General features: G+C 43.8%; 1 long non-coding RNA gene across 1 annotated transcript; it reads left to right on the forward strand.

The window, feature by feature from the left end:
• Positions 1–14582: 14582 nt before the first annotated feature.
• LOC105712076 (uncharacterized) lies at positions 14583–21217 on the forward strand. The gene is made up of 3 exons (XR_001106235.1): positions 14583–14688; positions 20023–20120; positions 20813–21217. It is a non-coding gene; the product is annotated as an uncharacterized LOC105712076 (long non-coding RNA).
• The last annotated feature ends 1546 nt before the right edge of the window (positions 21218–22763 follow it).

Below are 22763 nucleotides of genomic sequence, written 5' to 3' on the forward strand. Positions count from 1 at the left end.
TCAGCTTTCTGAGTAGCTGAGACTACAGGCATGCGTCACTACACTGGCTAATTTTTGCAGAGATGGGGTTTCGCCATTTTGCCCAGGCTGGTCTCAAACTCCTGAGCTCAAGCAATCTGCCTGTCTTGGCCTCCCAAAGTGCTAGGATTACAGGCATGAGCTACCACACCCAGCCTCCACAAGTGATTTTGCTGCTCAGTCAGGGTTAAGAATGATTGATCTGAGGTAGGGCACAGTGGCTTACACCTGTAATGGTAGCACTTTGGGAGGCCAAGGCGGTCAGATCCCTTGAGCTCAGGGGTTTGAGATCAGCCTGGTCAACACGGTGAAATCCATCTCTACTAAAAATACAAAAATGAGCCAGACATCATGGCACACACCTGTAATCCCAGCTATTTGGAAGGCTGAGGCTGGAGAATCGCTTGAAGTGGAGGTTGCAGTGAGTCAAGATTGTGCCACTGCACTCCAGCCTGGGTGACAGAGGAAGACTGTGTCTAAAAAAAAAAAAAATCACTTGTGGAACTGTGAAAACCTGCGAATGCCTGAGCTGTGCAGCTAGTGATTCTGACCTATGTGGTTTGAGGACGGCATCAAAACATCTGCATTTAGAAAGAGCAAGTGAGAATGCCTGTTATAGAAGTAGGAGAAGATGGGAGGGGATAGCATCACGTGAGCTGCAGGAAGGAAGGAAACAGTGACAAAGCACCTCTGAGGTTTAGAAGGACGAGGACCAGGGACAGCCACTAGGGCTGGCAAACAAGATTTTATCAGAACCTTCCATAGAGCAGTTTTAGTAGAGGAATGAGGGAAGAATCACTGGTGAGCAAGTCGTCTGAATTCTGGAATTGGAGGCAAAATTACGGGTAGAATGGGAAGGTTTAAAGGATGGATGAAGATACAGTTAAACAACTAGATAGAAGGGACAGAAATAGAGGGACTTGATACCTGATAGCTTCTATTTTCTTTTTTTTCTTTTTCTTTTTTGAGATGAAGTTTGTTCTTATTGCCCAGGCTGGAGTGCAGTGATGTGGTCTCCACTTTCTGCAACCTCTGTCTCCCAGGTTCAAGCAATTCTCTTGCCTCAGCTTCCCAAGTAGCTGGGATTACAAGTGCGTGCCACCGCGCCTGGCTAATTTTTGTATTTTTAGTGGAGACAGGGTTTCACCATGTTGACTGGGCTGGTCTCGAACTCCTGACCTCAGGTGATTTACCTGCCTTGGTCTTCCAAAGTGCTGGTATTACAGGCATGAGCCACTGCGCCCGGCCAAGAGAGCTTCTATTTTCTAAGTGGTGCTTTGGGCATAGTCACCAGAGGCCACATGGCACTGGTGACCAGGAACATTGGTTTTACAGCCAGATGACCTAGGCTCAAATTCTCAGTCCTTTATCTCTGTTCTTCAGATTCTCATCTGTAAAATGGGGATTTTTTTTCTGCCCTGTAGGACTGTTGAGAAGGTTAAAGGAGTTAGTACCTATGATATTTTTGGAACAATATCTGGTATGCAGAGAGGACTCAGTTTTGTGTTAAGAGTGATAGAAGCAAGGACTGGGTTTGATGGCCAAGTTACCTCTGTGAGGATGGAAAAAGAAACCCACTAGAGCTGCAAAGTGCTTGTTCATAGTGTCAGTGGCCCAGCTAAAGCTGGAAACCATTAATTTTGTAACAGAACCAACTAGCGACTATTTTATTTTCTTGGTAGAAGTCAGCAGCAGGAAGGAGCCAAGGTAAGGCATTAGCCAGGGAGGTGGGGCTGAAGGGCCAGGGGCTGGAGAATTTCTAGTGCTTCCATGACTGTGGCCACATGGTTCAACTATGGTTCAGGTTGGGGTTTATAAACTCTGAAGTCAGGGGGACTTCAGGTCTCCGAGCCCTGGCAGAGTCCAGGGGAGGTTTAGAGGCTGCGGAGGAGGTGGAAATGCAACAGGGAAGAGAATTATGACTAGACAGAGAATGTCAATACGACAAGCAAGTTTCAGGGCTCCTGACTCAGAGTTTATTCCACTCCATCAACTTTTTTTTTTTTAAATCTTTGCTTTCCTGAGAAACATCAATCATTTTTTTTCGTTTCTTTCTGGAGTGCAGTGGCGTGACCTCAGCTCACTGCAACCTCTGCCTCCCAGGTTCAAGTGATTTTCCTGCCTCAGCCTCCCTAGTAGCTGGGATTACAGGTGCCCGTCACCATGCCGGGCTAATTTTTGCATTTTTAGTAGAGGTGGGCTTTCGCCATGTTGGCCAGGCTGGTCTTGAACTCCTGGCCTCAAGCAATCCACCCGCCTTGGTCTCCCAAAGTGCTGGGATTACAGGCATGAGCCACCGTGCCCAACCTCATCAATCGTTTTCAAACTCATCTGAGGAAACTGATGGTTCTTCAGCAATGCCTCAGGAATGATTCTTTCAATCAAGGTGACTCCATTTTCGTTTGCTGAGATGTGGGGGCTTGGGTGGGGTGTAGGAAGGCAGCAAAAAAAGTATATTTTATCTGTAAAATTTCATTAAAAAAGGTGGTGTTGCTTGTTTTTTGTTTCTGGTTTGAAAACTACTTTGGTTTGGCCGAATGAACTTGGGTTTGACAGTGAGGAGGTGTATTAGTCCGTTTTCACGCTGCTAATAAAGACATACTCGAGACTGGGTAATTTATTTTTTAATATTTATTATGTATTTAGAGACGGAGTCTCGCCCTGTCACCCAGGCTGTGGAATGCAATGGTGTGATCTCATTTCACTGCAACATCTGCCTCCCAGGTTCAAGTGATTCTCCTGGTTCAGCCTCCCCAGTAGCTGGGATTACAGGCACGTGCCACCACGCAGCCTAACTTTTTGTATCTGTAGTAGAGACAGGGTTTCACCATGTTGGCCAGGCTGGTCTCGAACTCCTGACTTCAGGTGATCCACCTGCCTTGGCCTCCCAAAGTACTGGGATTACAGGCGTGAACCACTGTGCCCTGCTGAGACTGGGTAATTTATACAGAGAAAGAGGTTTGATGGACTCACTGTTCCACGTGGCTGGGGAGGCCTCACAATGAAAGGGACATCTTATATGGTGGGCAGGCCAGAGAGACAGAGCCAAGAGAAAGGGGAACCCTCTTATAAAACCAGCAGATCTCGTGAGACTCACTTACTACCACGAGAACAGTATGGGGGAAACTGTCCCCATGATTCAATTGTCTCCCACCGGGTCCCTCCCACAACACGTGGGAATTCTGGGAGCTTCAATTCAAGATGAGATTTGAGTGAGGACACAGACAAACCATATCAGGAGGCATGGTCTTTGGTTCTGTCTCCTTCCAACTAGCAGTGTAGTTTGGCCTAGGTACTCACTTTCCTGGGTTCTCAGTGCTCTCATTTGTGAAATGGTTTGTGAAATGGGCGGGCTGCCCTAGATCTTTCTGCGTTTTCTTCCCTGAGGGCCGGAGTTGAGTTCACAGCTGTGCAGCCTCTGTGTAGCTCTGCGGGCGCCACCTTCTGGTCAAAACTGGAAGTGCTGTCAGCGGGCTCAGGACGTGAGAGGCCGGGGAGCTTTCTAGATGGGCTTCCACCTACATTAGACAACAGTTTCTCCAGGGGACAGAGTGCCCTAACCAGGGTAAGAGAGTTCTTTTGTTAGAATAAATTGAGGATGAGCTGAACGCGGCACAGTAGCCAGGATCTCATCATGAAAGCCAGAAGACTCATCCACATACGTGAATAATTCATGGCATACGCAGCCTGTTGGAGAGAGAAAGCCGATACCGTTAGTCAAAACTTACAGTCAACTTACTTCAATTATATTTTCCTTTATTGAAACAGTGACCCTGAAAATGACTTCATCTTCATATTCACGCCAATCTCATGTTTCCCAGAATAGTTATAACACTGATCTGATGTGTGTGCTGTTTACGTCCCAGCGCTTGTTGAGTGGAGATGAAGTCAGGGTCACTCTACATGAGCCGCGACAACCTCTTTTATCTCTAAAGAATTTTTAAAATGGCTGATTAGTAATATTGGAGAGCCAGGTGTATGATTCAGAAGGATTATTGGAACAAAAATTCTGAAAATGGCCTTGGATTATTAATTTCCTATCCATGGGAATAGAGGGTGTTTGCAACAAAGGGTCTGTCACGAAATAAATGACATAAAATGATAATAGAGTGGAAGTGGAAGGAAGTTTTTCTGTCATTGTGTTTGTTAGTCCTTGAATCCTCAAGGAAAGAGATAACAATGCCTCTAGCTTTGGACTACAAATACCCACTCCCTTTATTTAACTTTTACTTTTTTTTTTTCTTTCTTTCTTTTTTTTTATTTGAGACAGAGTCTCGCTCTGTTGCCAGGCGCCAGGCTGGAATGCAGTGGCGCGATCTCGTCTCACTGCAACCTCCGCCTCCCGGGTTCAAGCAATTCTCCTGCCTCAGCCTCCCAAGTAGCTGGGACTACAGGTGCACGCCACCACGCCCAGCTAATTTTTGTATTTTTAGTAGAGACGGGGTTTCACCATGTTGGCCAGGTTTCACGATTTCTTGACCTCGTGATCCACCCGCCTTGGCCTCCCAAAGTGCTGGGATTACAGACGCGAGCCACCGCGCCCGGATTTTTTTTTTTTTTTTCCCCAGAAATGTTTCAGACTAAAAATGTACTCTCCAAAGAGCTAGCTTCAAAAACTCCTTGGAAGAGCTTAGTTTCTTTATATTTACCGTCATTTTATTTTCTTTATGAGAAACTTCTGGATTAAAAACTGTAGGCTAGGTGTGGTGGCTCACACCAGCACTTTGGGAGTCTGAGACAGGAGGATCCACTGAGCCCCAGAAATTTGAGATGAACTGGGCAAGACAGGGAGACCCCCATCTCTACAAAAAATTTAAAAAAATTAGCCAGGTGTGATGGTGCATGCCTGTAGTCCCATATACTTGGGAGGCTGAATTAGGAGGACTTCTTGAGTGCAGGAGTTGGGGGTTCATAGCCTCAACTTCCTGGGCTCAAGCAATTCTCCTGCTTCGGCCTCCCAAAGTGCTGGGCTTACAGGTGTGAGCCACCACGCCCAGCCCCATCTTCATCTTTTAACTCTCTCTTCAGTTGGTTTCAGTGACACAATTCTCCAGACTCTTATTCTTCCTCTTTAAAAATTCCTTTTCAGTTTTTTTTTTGGAAAATGCGAGTGTGTATGTGTGTGTCTATGTGGGTTATTGTTTGCCATTTACTGAGCCCCTCCTAAGGACCAGTTACTGTAATAGTTTGCATACTTTTACAATGTAATCCTCTGAATGGCTTTGTGACATTGGTAATTTTATTTTTTTTGAGATGGAGTCTCATTCCCGTCGCGCAGACTGGAGTGCAGTGGCATGATCACGGCTCACTGCAACCTCCACTTCCCGGGTTCAAGCGATTCTCCTTTCTCAGCCTCCCAGGTAGCTGGGATTACAGGTATGTGCCATTATGCCTGGCTAATATTTGTACTTTTAGTAAAGATGAGATTTCACCATGTTGACCAGGCTAGTCTTGAATTCCTGACCTCAGGTGATCCGCATGCCTTGGCCTCCCAAAAAGCTAGGATTACAGGCCTGAGCCACCGTGCCTGGCCTGACGTTGGTACTTTAAATTTCCATTTTACATGATGAGCCCATGACTCAGAAGTTAAATAACTTGTCCATGTTCTACAGAAAGTAGTAGATTCGAACCCAGAGACACTGGTGTTCAGAGGTTGAGCTGTTACTCTGATGTTATACTGCCAGTCCTCTATCATGACTCTTGAAGTTTAACCTTCTTGAAGGTGCTGTCCATAGTCCTTCTTATCTCCCTAGAGAGTGTTACTCTCACCCAGGGATTCAATAACATTTTTATGCTGATGCATATGAAGTCACTGTGTCCACTGTTATTTCACACACATGCCCACTGGACATCTCTAACTTCATGTCCCATAGGCCCTGCAATTTATCAAAGCCCATGTAGCATGGGATTTTATCCACTTCTAGCTTCATCCCATACTGCTTTTCTGCTTGGTCAGGGCGCTCCAGTCACACTAACCTTCTTTCTGTTCCTCAAAGACATCAAATTCATTCCTGCTCCAAGGCCATCGCACGTGGGGTTACAGGTGTGAGCCACCGCTCCCAGCCACATCCTCATCTTTTAACTCTCTCTTCAACTGGTTTCAGTGACACTATTCTTCAGACTCTTATTCTTCCTCTTTAAAAATCCCTTTTCCGGCAGGGTGTGGTGGCTCACGCCTGTAATCCCAGCACTGTAGGAGGCTGAGGCGGGTGGATCACCTGAGGTCGGGAGTTTACCAGAATATTTGCCAGAATATTCTTTCCACTGCTTATTTCACAGTTGGCTGCTTCTTGTCCTTCTTGTCTCAGCTGAATTGCCATCTCCTTAGAGACACTTTACTGACCATCCTATCTATAAAAGTCTTTCCCCTGCAGTTTTTCCTGATCACATCATCCTTTATAATTATTTTGCGTTTTGCTTGGTTGTTGTCTATCTGCTCACATCAAAACATATATCCCTTGAAGACAAGTCATTTGTTCAGGCACATATAAATATTTGTACAGGTTGTGCACTGTGCAAGGACACCTAGCTGAGGTGGGTGCATGGGCTAAAATCTAGTCTGTCTCCACTTTCCAACCAGAAGAGCTGTCTTTAAAAAAATTTTCCAAAGACACCATCCAGGGGAGCAGTGGATGTGGCCCTGCGTGTCTTGTCCAGCAGTTAATTTTCATAGCCTAGAACATTGACTGGTACATATTAGGCTTTCATGAAATATTTAGTGAATGAATTAAAGGGAGTAATGTAGCTGCAGGACAGGTTTATGCTAGAAAATAACCAACAGGTGGGGCACGGTGGCTTGTGCCTGTAATCCCAGCACATTGGGAGGCCAAGGTGGGCGGATCACCTGAGGTCAGGAGTTCGAGACCAGCCTGACCAACATGGAGAAACCCCATCTCTACTAAAAATACAAAATTAGTCAGGCATGGTGGCACATGCCTGTAGTCCCAGCTACTTGGGAGGCTGAGGCAGGAGAATTGCTTGAAATCGGGAGGCAGAGGTTGGAGTGAGCCGAGATTGTGCCACTGCAACAAGAGCAAGACTCTGTGTCAAAAAAAAGAAAATGAAAATAACCAAGCAGTCCTAACATTTAAAAATCTTCCAATTGCATGGGGTAAAACTGAAATTCCTTACACAGCCAGGACCAGCCTCCAACCTATATCTGCAGCCTCATTTCGCACCTTGATTGCTATGATAAATTGCTGTGGTTCTAATCCTCAGATATCTTTTGAAAAATGAAAACCTGACTACAAGTCCAGAGCCCACAAAACACAGACAATACTGTTTCTTGCTATGTTTCAACTTGCAAGAAGTAGTACTTTGCATTTTGGGCATTTTATCCGAAATGTTTTTTTTTGCATTTTTCCCCTATCGTAGAATTTCCTATCAATTTATCCTAGGATGGTTTCTAAGGAGACTCTTCATCAGAAAACTGTCTAGTAACATTAGTTCCCTCAGGTCATGTGATCCCAGTCAAATTTCCCAGTGAATGTTTTCTTGTCAATTTCTATTTGAGTACTCATGTTAAATGGGAAATCTGTATGAACTTTGAACTTCTTTGATTTGTTTGCTCTTTGATAGCTATCTCCAGCTACTTAGCCCTTTGAATTAATTCCTACTTTGTGAATGATCCAGCTCTTTTTTAATTTTTTTTGAGATGGAGTTTCGCTCTCTTGTTGCCCAGGCTGGAGTGCAGTGACACGATCTCAGCTCACCACAACTTCCGCTTCCTGGCTTTAAGCGATTCTCCTGCCTCAGCCTCTTGGAGTAGCTGAGATTACAGGCATGCACCACCATGCGCAGCCATTGTGCCCAGCTAATTTTTCTATTTTTAGTAGAGATGGGGTTTCTCCATGTTGGTCAGGCTGGTTGGGTCAGGCTGGTCTCGAAATCCTGACCTCAGGTGACACGCTCGCCTCGGCCTCCCAAAGTGCTGAGATTACAGGCATGAGCCATTACGCCAGCTACCCCCACTTTTTTTTTCTTTTTCTCTTTCTTTTTTTTTTAATTGTACTTTATGTTCTGGGGTACATGTGCAGATCATACAGGATTGTTGCATAGGTACATACATGGCAATGTGGTTTGCTGCCTCCATCCCCCCATCACCTATATCTGGCATTTCTCCCCATGTTACCCCTCCCCAACCTCCCCATTCCCTGTTGTCCCTCCCCTACCCCCACAACGGACCCCAGTGTGACGCTCCCTTCCCTGTGTCCATGTGTTCTCATTGTTCAACACCCACCTGTGAGTAAGAACATGCAGTGTTTGATTTTCTGTTCTTGTATCAGTTTGCTGAGAATGATGGTTTCCAGATTCATCCATGTCCCTACGAAGGACACAAACTCATCGTTTTTTATAGCTGCATTAAAAAAAAATTTTTTTTTTTATTGAGATGGAGTCTCACTCTGTCACCCAGTCGAGTGCAGTGGTGTGATCTTGGCTCACTGCAACCTCTGCTGCCTCCCAGATTCAAGTGATTCTCCTGCCTCAGCCTCTTGAGTAGCTGGGATTACAGGCACCTGCCAACATGCCCAGCTAATTATTATTATTTTTTTTAGTAAAGATGGGGTTTGACCATGTTGGCTAGGCTGGTCTCGAACTCCTGACCTCAAGTGATCCACCCACCTTGGCCTCCCAAAATGCTGGGATTACAGGCATGAGCTACCGTGCCTGACCTGATCCAGCGCTTTCAATAGATTTTTACCCTTACTTAATTTCATTCCAGCAGTCAGAGCACCATGTATGTCTGGATGACTTTTTATTTTGTCCTCTCTCCTCTCCATTTTTACAAATGTTGTCCACCAGTTCAGGTGAGACCAAGGTCTCTCTCTTCCTGGTTGTAACAGTAATGCAGCCACTGTGGAATTACTTTCCTTCAAGCTCCCTGGGCAAATGATGAAGTTTTAATTTATTTATTTATATTTTGTTTACTTATTTTTTTAGTGACGAGGTCTTGCTATATTGCCCAGGCTGGTCTCGAACTCCTGAGCTCAAGGGATCCTCCTCCCTTGGCCTCCCAAAGTGTTGGAATTACAGCCGTGAGCCACCTCACCAGGTGGGAATTCCTTTCCTCATGACTAAACTTCCTCTTCTGAAATGTGATAGGAGGGGAAGCAAATGCAAAGATCATGACCTTCTAAACTTCCTCTCGGGCTTTAATCAGATCTTTTTACAAAGGAACAATTTTAGAAAGCCAAGCCAAACCAAACAACATCCTTGGGCCAAAGTTTTAGATACTTCCTTACTCACTTTTCTGGAAAAGTGGTGGGGATGTCCAGTCTGACCTTCCTTCACATCAGGAAGATGTTATTTTTCCTGGTCCACCTTTCTGATTAGTCCCATTCGGCCTGGTTTAATGTGCACATACCTCTTTCTGCTGTGCATTTAGAACTCTCAGATCTCTGGAACAAATGTGACGACCTCTTAAGCCCTCGTTAACTTGCTTAATAATTTTAGGAAATGCTCACCAGGATTGGCACTGGGGTGTTTTAAGCTTCAACCACGGAATTCTGGTGTGCGGAAGCTGGACCTATGGACCATTTTTCTGATAATACTTGCCTGACTCAAAATGAAAACCGTTTGGCCAAGTAAATTTATTGCTGTGAGCTGATGACACTGTATATTAACATATAGAATTAAAGGGCTACTTTTTGAAAAAAAATTAGCAATTTCATAATCAGTCATTCTTTACCTAGTTCATTTTGAGGTAACTATTTTAGATCAAATTAAAATTGATCATTTTTCTTTTTAAAATGTATTCTGTCCCTCAATATTGTTGCTTTTCAAAAGTGCATCTGACCATTATTATTCGAAGAGTAAGAATGACAATAAAAATGTTAAGAAAAAGTGGGGATTTTTTCCAATGTCATGAGTACCTTTTCCACCCAAAATGAAGTGCAATATTGTTATTTTGATAAATCTTTTTTAAACTCTAGTAGTGCCGGGCATGGTGGCATGTGCCTGTAGTCCCAGCTACACAGGAGGCTGAGGTGGGAGGATCGCTTGAGTCCAGGAGTTCTGGGCTGTAGTGCGCTATGCTGATTGGCTGTCCACACCAAGTTTGGCATCAATATGGTGACCTCCCGGGAGTAGGGGACCAGCAGGTTGCCTAAGGAAGGGTGAACCTGCCCAGGTAGGAAATGGAGCAGGTCAAAACTCCAGTGCTGATCAGTAGTAGGATTGCACCTGTGAATAGCCACTGCGCTCCAGCCTGAGCTACACAGCAGGACCCCGTCTCTAAAAAAAAAAAAAAATATATATATATATATATATATATATATATAATAAAAAAATTCTAGTAGTTTTCTTCTGGGTGGGAAAGCAGAACTTATATTGAATGCCTACAATATGCTAATTAGTTTGCATATGCTGTATTATATAATTATCTGATTATATAAGATGTGTATTATTACCGTTTTTAAATACTGATTATATAAGATGTGTATTATTACCATTTTTTTGTCCCCACCCCTCCTTTTTTTTTGTATTATTACTATTTTACACATACGGAAACAGTCTGAAAGCTAACTTGTCACATAATTATTGATTGAATCAGGTGCAAATCCTGCTCTGTTTGACTCTAAAGCCTCTTCCTGGGAGCTTGTTATAAATGGGGAATCTTAGGTGCCTCCCACCAGAATTACTCGGTCAGAATCTGCACTGTAACACGTTTCCCAGGTGATTGGGATACATATTAATGTTTGAGAAGCTTGGACCTACATTACGTAGAAATGTCTGAAGCTATCTGAGTTTTTTGACTTTTTTTTGCCCTATGTCCACCTTTTTTCACGTATGCCTGTTAAGGAAACCCAGGAAAGACTACGTTTAGATGCAGTCATTCATTGATTTCATTGATCCTTCACACAATCTCAACTAAGCTTCCTAATCACCCCACAGTGTCATTACTAGCATCTCTACCTCATAGGTAAGGAAATTGAGTCTTGGGGAGATAAGAATGCTAATGTAGGAATTGGAAAAGATAAAAATAATCCCTCTCAGGGGAAATTTAAGCTCAAAATGTTATACAATATTGCTGCTTTTGGTCTTCCCTTTAACAAATATTTAATAGTTAAGTGTAACTAGTAATGGTACTAATAAGAAAAATCGTAGCTATTTGAGTGCTCAGAAATTTGCTGAGCAGGATATTAAGTGCTTTATGTGTTAGCTAATCAAATGTGTAAAACTGTTACATAAATGGGACTTATTCTCGCTAACCGTAGAAAAATAAATACCATGAAATCATTTGGTTTATCATGAACCAATAGCTAAAACAAGAAATTGATACTTGTTGATTAACCATTTTCAGCAAGAGCATCTGCCCATCAGCCAGTGATTCTCAATAAGGTGGGGATTAACCTTCCAAGGGACATTTGGAAGCACACAGGGGCCATTTGTTGTCATAATGAATAGGGAAGTACAGCTGGTCTTTAGTATCTTGGAACCAGGGATGCTAAATTCTCTGCCAGTATGGCATCTGGGCACAACCAAATATTCCCCCCCCCTGCAGTGCCAGTGACATTCGCCTCGAGGAACAAAGAACTCTGCCAAAGTTTTTGCATGTATAAAACAAGTTTCAGCCTTTAAGAGAATAACATTAATTATTCGTACTCAAAAAGAGTTAGCACATTCCATTACTACATAATTCTTTTTTTTTTGGAGACTGAGTTTCATTCTTGTTGCTTAGGCTGTCTCGGCTCACTGCAACCTGTCTCCTGGGTTCAAGCAATTCTCCTGCCTCAGCCTCCCTAGTAGCTGGGATTACAGGCGCCCATCACCATACCTGGCTAATTTTTGTATTTTTAGTAGAGATGGGGTTTCACCATGTTGACCAGGCTGGTCTTAAACTCCTGACCTCAGGTGATCTGCCCGCCTTGGCCTCCCAGAGTGCTGGGATTACAGGCGTAAGCCACTGTGCCCGGCAGTCTTTTTTTTTTTTTGAGATGGAATCTCACTCTGTTACCCAGGCTGGAGTGCAATGGTGCGATCTCAGCTTACTGCAACCTCAGCCTCCTGGGTTCAAGTGATTCTCATGCCTCAGCCTCCAGAGTAAGCTGGGATAACAGGCACATGCCACTACACCTGGTTACTTTTTTATTTTTTATTTATTTGTTTTGTGAGACAGAGTCTTGCTCTGTTGCCCAGGCTGGAGTACAGTGGCACAATCTTGGCTCACTGCAACCTCCGTCTCCTCGGTTCAAGCGATTCTCCCATCTCAGCCTCCCGAGTAGTTGGGATTACAGGTGCCCGCCACCAAACCTGACTAATTTTTGTAGTTTTAGTAGAGATGGGGTTTCGCCATGTTGGCCAGGCTGGTCTCGAACTCCTGATCTCAGGTGATCCACCTGCCTCGGCCTTCCAAAGTGCTGGAATTACAGGCGTGAACCACCTGGCTGCATTACTAAATAATTCTAATAAACTCACTAAGACACAATGTACAGAAAACCTAGGGGCTTTGAGGCGATCATGAACCCTTTAATGGTCAAAGGAACTGCTCAGGTCAGGCCCTTCTACCTAGTTTCCACCACAGCTCACAGATGAGGGCCTTCTGCTTCCTCTCCACCCTGGCCAGTGTTGGAGGAAGCAGGTGTAGCCCCGCTCTCTCTTTCTTCTGGGAAGAGGAGTGATTAGTTTGTGTGCCCAGAATATTCACCGAGGCAGGTTTTACTTGTCAGGGAGATTACTGTGCCAAAGACTTCACCCTTCCTCTTTCACCTCCTACTTTTATGGCAGCTTGGCTTGTGTTCCTGCCCCAGCCACAGTCTAAATGGCCAAAGTCCCCTTGGAGCTGGGGCCTGGGCCAGTGGAAGATACGTTGACTCCCTTGTGCTATGTCACCCTTTGCTCTGGCACCAGGAAGGCACTTTGCATTGGCCTTTCCTTAGGCTGCAATAACTCCATCTACCCTAGGATTTGCAGTGAAATGGCAGATATTCATGTGGGAAGTTCCATTACCCTCAGTCCTAGGCCTTTCTGCAGGCCTTTTTTTGAGGCAGAGTTTTGCTCTTGTTGCCCAGGCTGGAGCACAGTGACACAATCTCGGCTCACTGCAACCTCCGCCTCCCGGGTTCAACTGGTTCTCCTGCCTCAGCCTCCCGAATAGCTGAGATTGCAGGTGTATGCTACCACACCCAGCTTATTTTTTTGTGTTATTAGTAGAGATGGGGTTTCACCGTATTGGCCAGGCTAGTCTCAAACTCCTGACCTCAGGTGATCCACCCGCCTCGGCCTCCCAAGGTGCTGGGATTATAGGCATGAGCCACTGTGCCTGGCCTCCAGTCCAGCTTTTAACAGAGCCAAGGGCTTGCTCAGCTCTTCACAAAGAGCCACTGCCTTGCCTCCTGAAGTTTTCCTGCTGTGCATGCTCCCCTTGTTGGGCTGCAGAAAGGTGCTGGGACCTCTGGGGTGCAGGACTTGCCGTCTCTGAAGCGCTCACACTGTGCTGGGAACTTTCTTTACCTTATCTTCTTTATTCTTCAGAATGACTCTGGGGGATAGGTGCGATCCCTGTTTCAAAGATGTGGAAGCAGAAAATTTGAGACATTAATAACTCCGGGCTACTTAGTGAGTAATAAAGCTGACATTCAGTTTTGTCTGGACTCTAAAACCTATACTTTCAGGACTTTGAAGACAAAGTTGTTTCTTCCATGTTTTATGTTATAGATTCATCAACAAAGCTCTTCTCTTTGAGTTTCTGAGTGGATCCAAAGCTGTTTTTTGAGAGAAACAATTGGTTCTGGTAGCACCCCTCAGGAAGCAGGACAGGCTTCTCTCTGGCAAGAATATAAATCACGTTCCTGCATTTTCTCAACACTTGCAGTCCTGCCATCTGCGTGTCTGGGGTCTAAGACATATGTGTTTTCTTCTACTCACAGCACAGAAGACTGGCATTTACTTACTCGCCACTATGAGTTGGTTGCAACTCAGCATTTGACAGAAGTTTGCTTGTGACATCTGGTGAGAGAGGGAGGGAGAAAGAGAGAAAGGAAGAAGTTTAATATGAAAGAAGATTTGTGGGAATTATATATGTCTAGTGTTTTAGGGTCTCTTATCTGACTGATATATTAGGTGATCAGAAATATTTTATTTATTTATTTATTTTGAGACGGAGTCTCTCTCTGTTGCCCAGATTGGAGTGCAGTGACGTGATCTTGACTCACTGCAACATCTGCCTTCATTCAAGCGATTCTCCTGCTTCAGCCTCCCTAGAAGCTGGGATTACAGGTGCCTGCCAACATGCCTGGCTAATTTTTGTATTTTTAGTAGAGATGGGGTTTCGCCATATTGGCCAGGCTGGTCTCGAACTCCTGACCTCAGGTGATCCACCTGCCTCGGCCTTCCAAAGTGCTGGGATTACAGGTGTGAGCCACCACGCCTGTCCTAGAAATAGTTTTTGACTCTCTCTCTCTCTGTCTCTCTGCAGGTGTGTGTGTGTGTCTTCTATTTCCCTTAGAAATATCAATCTAAAAGTAACCAAAAAAACACTTAGGTGTTTTTAGGTTAGGTGAAATCGTTTGTAACATCTGTCATTTTTCTAGTTACTAAAGCTGCTTTAATTGATCCTGCAGGAATGACAGGTGTCTCCTTTTCTCACTCTTGGGGTCTGCCTCATGAAACTGGATGTTTGGTGGAGGAGGTCGTTCTTTTCAGATACGGAAGGCTGGCTCTTCAGTCAAGGTATACAAATGTCTGGGCTTTCATACTCGTTAGAATAATTATTCACTACTTTACTGGAGGTATTTATGCAAGCATCCCTGTGAGAAATTCCTGCTGAAGTCCAGTTCACTTTTATGAAACAATTCATGTACCTTATTCCATTTGGAAGTGAGACCTCTAACTAAATATCTTTTTTTTTTTTTTTTTTGGGACAGAGTTTTGCTCTGTCACCCAGGTTGGAGTGTAGTGGTGCGATCTTGGCTCACTGCAACCTCCGCCTCCCAGGTTCAAGTGACTCTCTTGCCTCAGCCTCCTGAGTAGCTGGGATTACAGGCACCCACCACCATGCCTGGCTAATTTTTGTATTTTTAGTAGAGACGGGATTTTACCATGTTGACCAGGCTGGTCTTGACCTCCTGACCTCAGGTGATTCACCTGCCTCAGCCTTTCAAAAATGCTGGGATTACCGGCATGAACCACGGCGCCCAGCTCTTTAACTAAATATCTTTGCTTTATTGTTTTGGTTATCAGAAAATTCGGCACCAAATGAGTGCTCAGTTATACTCCTTGATTCCTTACAGATGATAAGTACACATATGGTTCTTTAAAATTATAAATTATTATTATTATTTAGACAGGGTCTTGCTCTGTCGCCCCCGCTGGAATGCAGTAGCATGATCATAGCTCACTGCGGTCTCCGACTCTGGGCTCAAGTGATCCTCCCACCACAGCCTTCTGAGCAGCTGGCACTATAGGTATGAGTCCTCATTTTTGAGTCCCTGGCCTATGTTTAATTTCAATTGTCACTGTCAGTTTTAATATTTTGTAAGTTATCTAAGACACCTCCTCCTTTTTTTTTTTGGCAATAGGCGTGGCATTTTCCTTGATAATTGCAAAGGGCAAAAATACTTTAAAATGGAGACATCTGGCTTTTATTACTTAAATGCAATCAATTTAAAAATTACTAATAGTGGACAAATCAGGCAGGATATGACTCAATGTAAATGTTAATCTGAATAAGATTAAGTCTTTAGGTCTTACTTCTAGTTCCTGGAAATACAGGGGATAGGGAAACAAGTCAAACAATGTCACAAAGAAATAAAGTCAAATCTGGAATGTGGGAGATTCTATTAGTTGGTGTAAAAGTATTCCGGTTTTTGCCATTACTTGGTTTTGGACTTGCTCATGTGGCCATTCCAGCCCAGATGACCTTCTAGGTGACTGCAGCCACATAAGCAAGTCCAAAACCAAGAAATGGCAAAAACTGCAATTACTCTTGCATCAACTAATGCAATGCATCTAGGCAGATCGCCTAAAACACTTAGTTTCATGAAAATAACTGGGTAGATGGAGTCTGTTCTAGAATAAAAGAGATTGGAAGATGTACAGAAACTAGATTAACTTTCATTACTTGTGAGAATGTAAAATAGTGAAGCCGCTTGGGAAACAATTACTGTTTCCAGTATGTGATCCAGCAATTCCATTCCTAGGTATCTACCCAAGAGAAAATATATGTGCACACGAGGACTTGTATATGAATGCTTATAGTAGCATTATTATTATTATTATTTGAGATGGAGTCTCGCTCTGTCACCCAGGCTAGAGTGCAGTGGAGAGAGCTCAGCTCACTGCAACCTCTGCTTTCTGGGTTCAAGTGATTCTCCTGCCTCAGCCTCCCAAGTAGCTGGGATTACAGGTGTGCGCCATCACACCCAGCTAACTTTTTTCTTTATATTTTTAGTAGAGATGAGGTTTCACCAAGTTTGCCAGGCTGCTCTTGAACTCCTGACCTCAAGTGATCCACCTGCCTTGGCCTCCCAAAGTGCTGGGGTTACAGGCATAACAACTGTATTTAGATGGTGGATAGATGATTATTTATTGTACTTGTTCTAGTTGTGTTTGAAAAATTCAAAATAAGAAGTTAAACCCAAATAGGCACATTTGAGAAATCATACTTGGAAAGGGAAATAGGAATTGGGGGTGGCTGTAAATCCTTCCCGAAATTCATGTCTGCACTTCTTCCCAGGCAATTCTTGGACACTTGGCAGAAGTCTTGAGTGAATAGCCACTCAAGGGAAGGCAGAGGGGATTCTGATCAGAGGACAGAGCAAATGTAGAGAGAAGGAGGAAAGGGTGTCATTCATTTGGGGATTACTCGCTTATATATTCAACAAAAATTATTGGCCTCTCTTATGTGGTCATCGGTACTGGGAATTGAGTGGTGAACAAGTGAGACAACATTCCTGCCCAAATGGAGCTTATGTTGGAGTGAAGGGAGACAGGTACTAACAAATAAACAAACAAGTGAGCAGTGCATATGGAATATGAGATAATCAGGAGTGGATCTGGGTTTTGTGAGGTCTGGAGCTTACACAGATTTGGGGCATATGTTAAGAAAATTAAAACCAAAATTATCTTCTACGGCAAATTTTGCAAAACGTACGACCATGAGAATACATGACTAGGGCCTGTGCCAGGGCCGTGGAAGGAGCCTCCGTGAGTGAGGGCTCTGGCTCGATTCATCAATAGCTTTGCGCTGAATCTGCTGAAGTGTCTTGGTTTGAATTTCTCCAGAAGAAGGACTGGGATGAGAATTTCAGTGTTTGTGGTTGATATGGGAAGTAACTTCAGGAATCGCTAGTAGGTGATGAGGAAGTGAGGTAGGAAAGGAAAGTAAGTCAATGCACGTGCTTAATCCTAAACTGAGGCCTGGAAGACAGCAGAGAACAGGAAGTTCAGGTTTTTTTTTTTTTTGAGACAGAATCTTGCTCTGCACCCAGGCTGGAGTGCAGTGGCATGATCTCAGCTCAGCTTCCTGAGTAGCTAGGATTATGGGCACGCGCCACCATGCCTGGCTAATTTTTGTATTTTTGGTAGAGACGTGGTTTCACTATGTTGGCCAGGCTGGTGTTGAGCTCCTGACCTCAGGTGATGCACTCACCTCAGTCTCCCAAAGTGCTGGGATTACAGGCATGAGCCACTGCACTGAGCCAGAAAGTTCAGATTTACCTCATTTGAAAGTCAAGGACACTGGGGCATGATTGTGTATGCTTCCTTCTGTCAGTCACTGGTTGAAGTTTGCTTCCATGGGCATATTTTGGAGGCATTCCAGCCTGCAGTCAGGGGTGTGGGTGCTAGCAGCTGGAAGTCAGACTGGCTGCATTAAGAGGCCGGAAATACGGGTGTCACATTGGGGGTGTCGCTGTTGTCCAGCGTTTATTTGCACCGCTCAGATCCATTCATGCCCACGATTGGTTCATGGCATTTTGTCACCAATTCCTCTGGGATGACCAGTCAAAATTCTAAAGACTAGACTTACAACAGGAGGCAGGAAGTTCACGTTACAGCTTCCTCTGCTGCGGTTGGTACCCACATTGGAACTGATATTCACCATTTCCCTTGTCCTCCATTCTAAATTCCCCTCGCCCTTGGCTAATCTTTCTGCTAGTCTCCATTGCTTGTCTAGTGGGAAACCCAGATCTTTTGCTGTGAGGGACCTGAGCCCTTAACTCCTGTGTTCTTGCCAGGCATAGTTGCTATGTAGGGAAACAAGGGATGGCCTAAGAATCCCTGAGTTCCAGACATATTCTCCCCTGCCTGCATTAGGTAGAACAATCTTACTTCCTCAGGATAACCAGGGGAAACTGCTGCCATTAGTATATGACTCCCGCACTGCTTTCTGATTCACTAGCATGAGAAGCCCCAAATGGCAGTTGAAGCTCCAGGTTCAGTGGAACCCTTACTTAGTCCTTTGGAAGAACCAGGACCTGAGGTCCAGCAGAGTCTAAACTTGCAGGGACAGCCACTGCTCCCATGCTTTGAGTTCCAAGACCTGTGAACTCCACCTAACAGTGATATAGCACCACATCATGACCATTGGTTTAGTGCAATTTTACCCTTTTGCACGTATAGAGAAGAAATACTGTGCCACAAAAGTCCATGCAGATAAAAACAGGTTGTCTATAAGGAATGAAACAGAGGCTTAGACCTCAGTGAATGCTGGAAGAAAACCAGATCAATGCCCAATGCCATCACTGCTTGTAGAGAAAAGTGTCCAGTTAGAGAAGGTGATGCTTGGCCAAACTATTGTCTGTCTGAGAAGATTAAAGAAATATGTAACCATATGTGCAAAAGCTCTGATATAGCTTATTCATAAAGCGATAAATTGAAATTGACTGGGTACTGTGACTCAAGCTTGTAATTCTAACACTTTGGGAGACCGAGGTGGGCGGATCGCTTGAGTTCAGGAGTTCAAGACCAACTGAGTGAGACTCCTCTGTGACACTCACACTTTGAATAATTATTTTTTTTCTATTTTGTATGCGAGACATACTGTTCAATATGTGTGTGTATGTGTGCGTGTGTTGAGAGACAGGTATCCCCTGTTGACCAGGCTGGATTGCAGCTGCTTGGCTAATTTTTAAAATTTTGTAGAGACCGAGTCTTGTGATGCTGCCTAGGCTGGTCTGAAGCTCCTGGCCTCGAGTGATTCTCCTACCTCAGCCTCCCAAAGTGCTGGGATTATAGGTGTGAGCCACTGCGTCTGGCTCAATGTGTTTTTTGATGAATCTTTTATTTGATACGTGAATCTTAATGAGTTATGTGACTTCTCACAGTTTTCTTTCACGTAGATGTTCTCAGAGCGGTAGCACACTCTGCGTGAGCTGTAGCTTCTTATTCTTTTGTTTTGACAATTTTCTAATAAGCTGCTAGTTGTAGCTTGTTACTCTTTTGTTTTGACAATTATAAGGATTAATTTCTCATAGTCTAAGAAATGAAGTCCATATGCTGTATACAAAGAGAATTAGCATAGTAATTATCTTCTCTCCTCTCTTCCTTTTCATTTTGTGTGGAATTATCTCTTAGGCCACGGCCAGGCAGCAGGAAATGAAGCTCAAGTTAGCAGGATGTAGTGAATTTTAGCCTCTCAGGCAGTCAGTGTGGTAATTTCAGTCCCCATTTTGACTTCACTTGGAACTGTGTACAAACTCTGAAAATTCTAGTGCTAACTGTAGTAATTCTAGTTTTGCAGGTTAGGCTGCAGAATTTGATTTCATTAAGGTTGATTTATTAGGTTCCTGGAATTATTTTTGAACAATCTGGGCTTGTGATGCCATTTAAAAGTGTAATACCATTTTAAAACAACACTCAGGTGTAAGAAAAACAGTAGGACACAAGCAGCCTCGTTGTAAAATTCGATTCAGTGTTGCTAGTCTTTTGTCAAAGTCTGTCTACTTTACATATTTGTGGTGAAAATGTATCCATAGCAACCAAGATCATTGGTTTGCTGTATAAAAGAAGACCCCAGACTGTTCTATTTTTATTTTTATGTAACTTTTTTCTTTTTTTAATCAGACAGAGGTTAAAGCGTGACCCAGACTGTTCTAACATCTAAAGATTCAGCTGCTTGACCCTGAGTTTGCTTTTCCTTCCCAATGATAAGGACTCAGATGGTAAGACACGGCGGTGGAAGTGCATGGGCCACCAGGAAGCATCTATTAATTTTGTAAATAAGAAAAATAGAAGAGGGCGATCAATGATAATGAAGAAAAACCTTCCTTTTTTGGCTCCTAGGTTTTGCATAGCCATTTCCTGAGTCAGCTTTGGTTCTCTTTAGCATCTGTATAATTATAGAAATTGTTTCTAGAATTGGTCATTCACACGTGTATTAGAAACATCTGCACTGACAAGTTATTTCAGAGTTATTTATTTATTTATTTTTAAATAAGTTAGTTAAGATTTTTTTCACCTTTTCTTTCTTCTTTTTTTTTTTTGAGGTGAGTCTTGCTCTGTCACCCAGGCTGGAGTGCAGTGGCGTGATCTCTGCTCACTGCAGCCGCCACCTCCCAGGTTGAGGTGATTTTCCTGCCTCAGTCTCCCGAGTAGCTGGAACTACAGGCACACACCACCATGCCTGGATAATTTTTGTATTTTTAGTAGATACAGAGTTTCACCATGTTGGCCAGGCTGGTCTTGAACTCCTGACCTCAGGTGATCCACCTGCTTCGTCCTCCTAAAGCGCTGGGATTGTAGGCATGAGCCACCGTGCCTGACCTCGCCCTTTTTTTCTTTTTTTTTTTTTTTTCTGACTGACCATCAAGTGACATTGGCAATTCAGGCAATGCTTTGTATTTCTGACCTGTAGGATAAGGAAGAGCAGCCCGAGGAAGCTCATTCTCCACAAGGCTACCCAGAATTCCCAGGGAAGACTCTGTTCCTTCCTGAAATGCAAAAATGCCTGAGATATGCAAGGAATTTCTCAGAACTTGTCTTGTAGAATGAAGATCCATTTTTACAATCTCCCAGTTTATGAAAGCCCAAGGTCACTTTCAACACGAGGCATCATCCAGTAACTGCTGGCAAGTGTCTGAAAGAGTAATCTACACACAGAAAGTGGGAGAGTCTGAGACTGCCAGTGTTTGCACTCATGGTTTTTGTGTTTTAAAACCCGGACATGATTTGTTGGATTCCTTTCTTGTGAATGAGTTCTTCTTAAGGCACTAACTCAAGCAGTTCTATTTTATTTTTTTTTCCTGCCTGAAATTACCAAATTCACTCTTACACTAATCAAATAAAACGTTGTTAAAAGTTACTTTCTGTTTTTTTTTTTTCCCCTGTGGAAAATCACTATGTAAAAAACTGCAGGCTTCTCTTATGCAGAATAAAATGCATGAACTACTTGGGAGGTAGAGTGTGAAGAGCAAAGTTTGGCCATTAACTTGGGATCCACCAATCAACCAAGACTCCTTCAGGCTTCATTCCTCCACTGTCAGTCTTTAAGGGTGAGGAGATTCTTTTTAAAAACGCCACTTTGGGCCAGGCACAGTGGCTGATACCTGTAATCCCAACACTTTGGGAGGTCCAGGTAGGTGAATAAGTTGAGGCCAGGAGTTCGAGACCAGCCTCGGCAACATAGCAAGACCCCCGTCTCTTCTAAAAACACAAAAAGTAGCTGGTCGTGGTGGCATGTGCCTGTAGTCTCAGTTACCTGGAGGCCAGAGCAGGAGAATTGCTTGAATCTAGGAGGCAGAGGTTAAAGTTAGCTGATATTGTGCCACTGCACTCCAGCCTGAGTGGAAGAGTGAGACTCTGTCTCGGAAAAGTCATTTTGGCTTACATCTAAAGAAGATGAGTCCAAATAAGCACAGCACAAGAACAGGTTTTTTTTTTTTTTTTTTGAGATGGAGTCTCACGAAACCGCCCAGAGTGGAGTGCAGTGGTGCAATCTCGGCTCACTGCAACCACCGTCTCTTGGGTTCAAGCAATTCTCCTGTCTCAGCTTCCCAGCATCATGCCCTGCTAATTTTTGTATTTTAGTAAAGACCGAGTTTCACTATGTTGGCCAGGCTGGTCTTGAACTCCTGACTTCAGGTGATCCACCTGCCTCAGCCTCCCAATGTGCTAGTGTGAGCCACCACAGCTGGCCAAACACGAGCTTTTATAAAGTTCCACTTCACATACCACTAACAGCCAAGCAAACCTGGAGAAAAATATCTGGTATTCCCTTTTGTTCTAACTATATTCAAAAATAATCAAGTTCCTCTTTGGTGCAGGATGTCGACTTTAGTATATACATGCTGGTCAAATAAATGCTGTATTTTCTCATTTTATTTTTGTGTTCTCTTTTCTGTCTCATGAAGGTTTCTGTAAAATGCTGCACTTCAGATTGCTGCTGTAAATTCTAATTTTGTCACCTTTTACATAGGAAGCAGCTGGAAAAAAACACAACAGTGCAGTTTAAATAATTGCGATGTTTATTCAAAGTGAAAGATATAAAGGTTGAGGTCTCTGCTCAACAAAATAAATTGTTTCTGGTCCCAATTGGCTTTATCACAGATGATTCCTCTGTGCTAGATGGAGTGTAATCTGTGGATCAGACGCGTCCTTGTAGTAAGGTAGAAATAATTTCAGGACCGCATCCTGGTCCCGATCATTTAAAAAGATCCGCAAACCAGAAAGGTCAAGGACTGAGCTTTTGGCCGCGTGAGTCCTTCAAAAGGCCACTAGGTGGCAGTGGTACACCGTAAGTGCCAGAACACCGCTCGTCCTGGTGCTTTCAGGGCTGGGAAATGTTACTGTAGAGAGAACTCTGGTAA

This window comes from Aotus nancymaae, unplaced genomic scaffold, assembly GCF_030222135.1.
Source record: "Aotus nancymaae isolate 86718 unplaced genomic scaffold, 86718_ANA_hifiasm-v0.15.2.pri h1tg000020l, whole genome shotgun sequence".
Taxonomy (NCBI): domain Eukaryota; kingdom Metazoa; phylum Chordata; class Mammalia; order Primates; family Aotidae; genus Aotus; species Aotus nancymaae.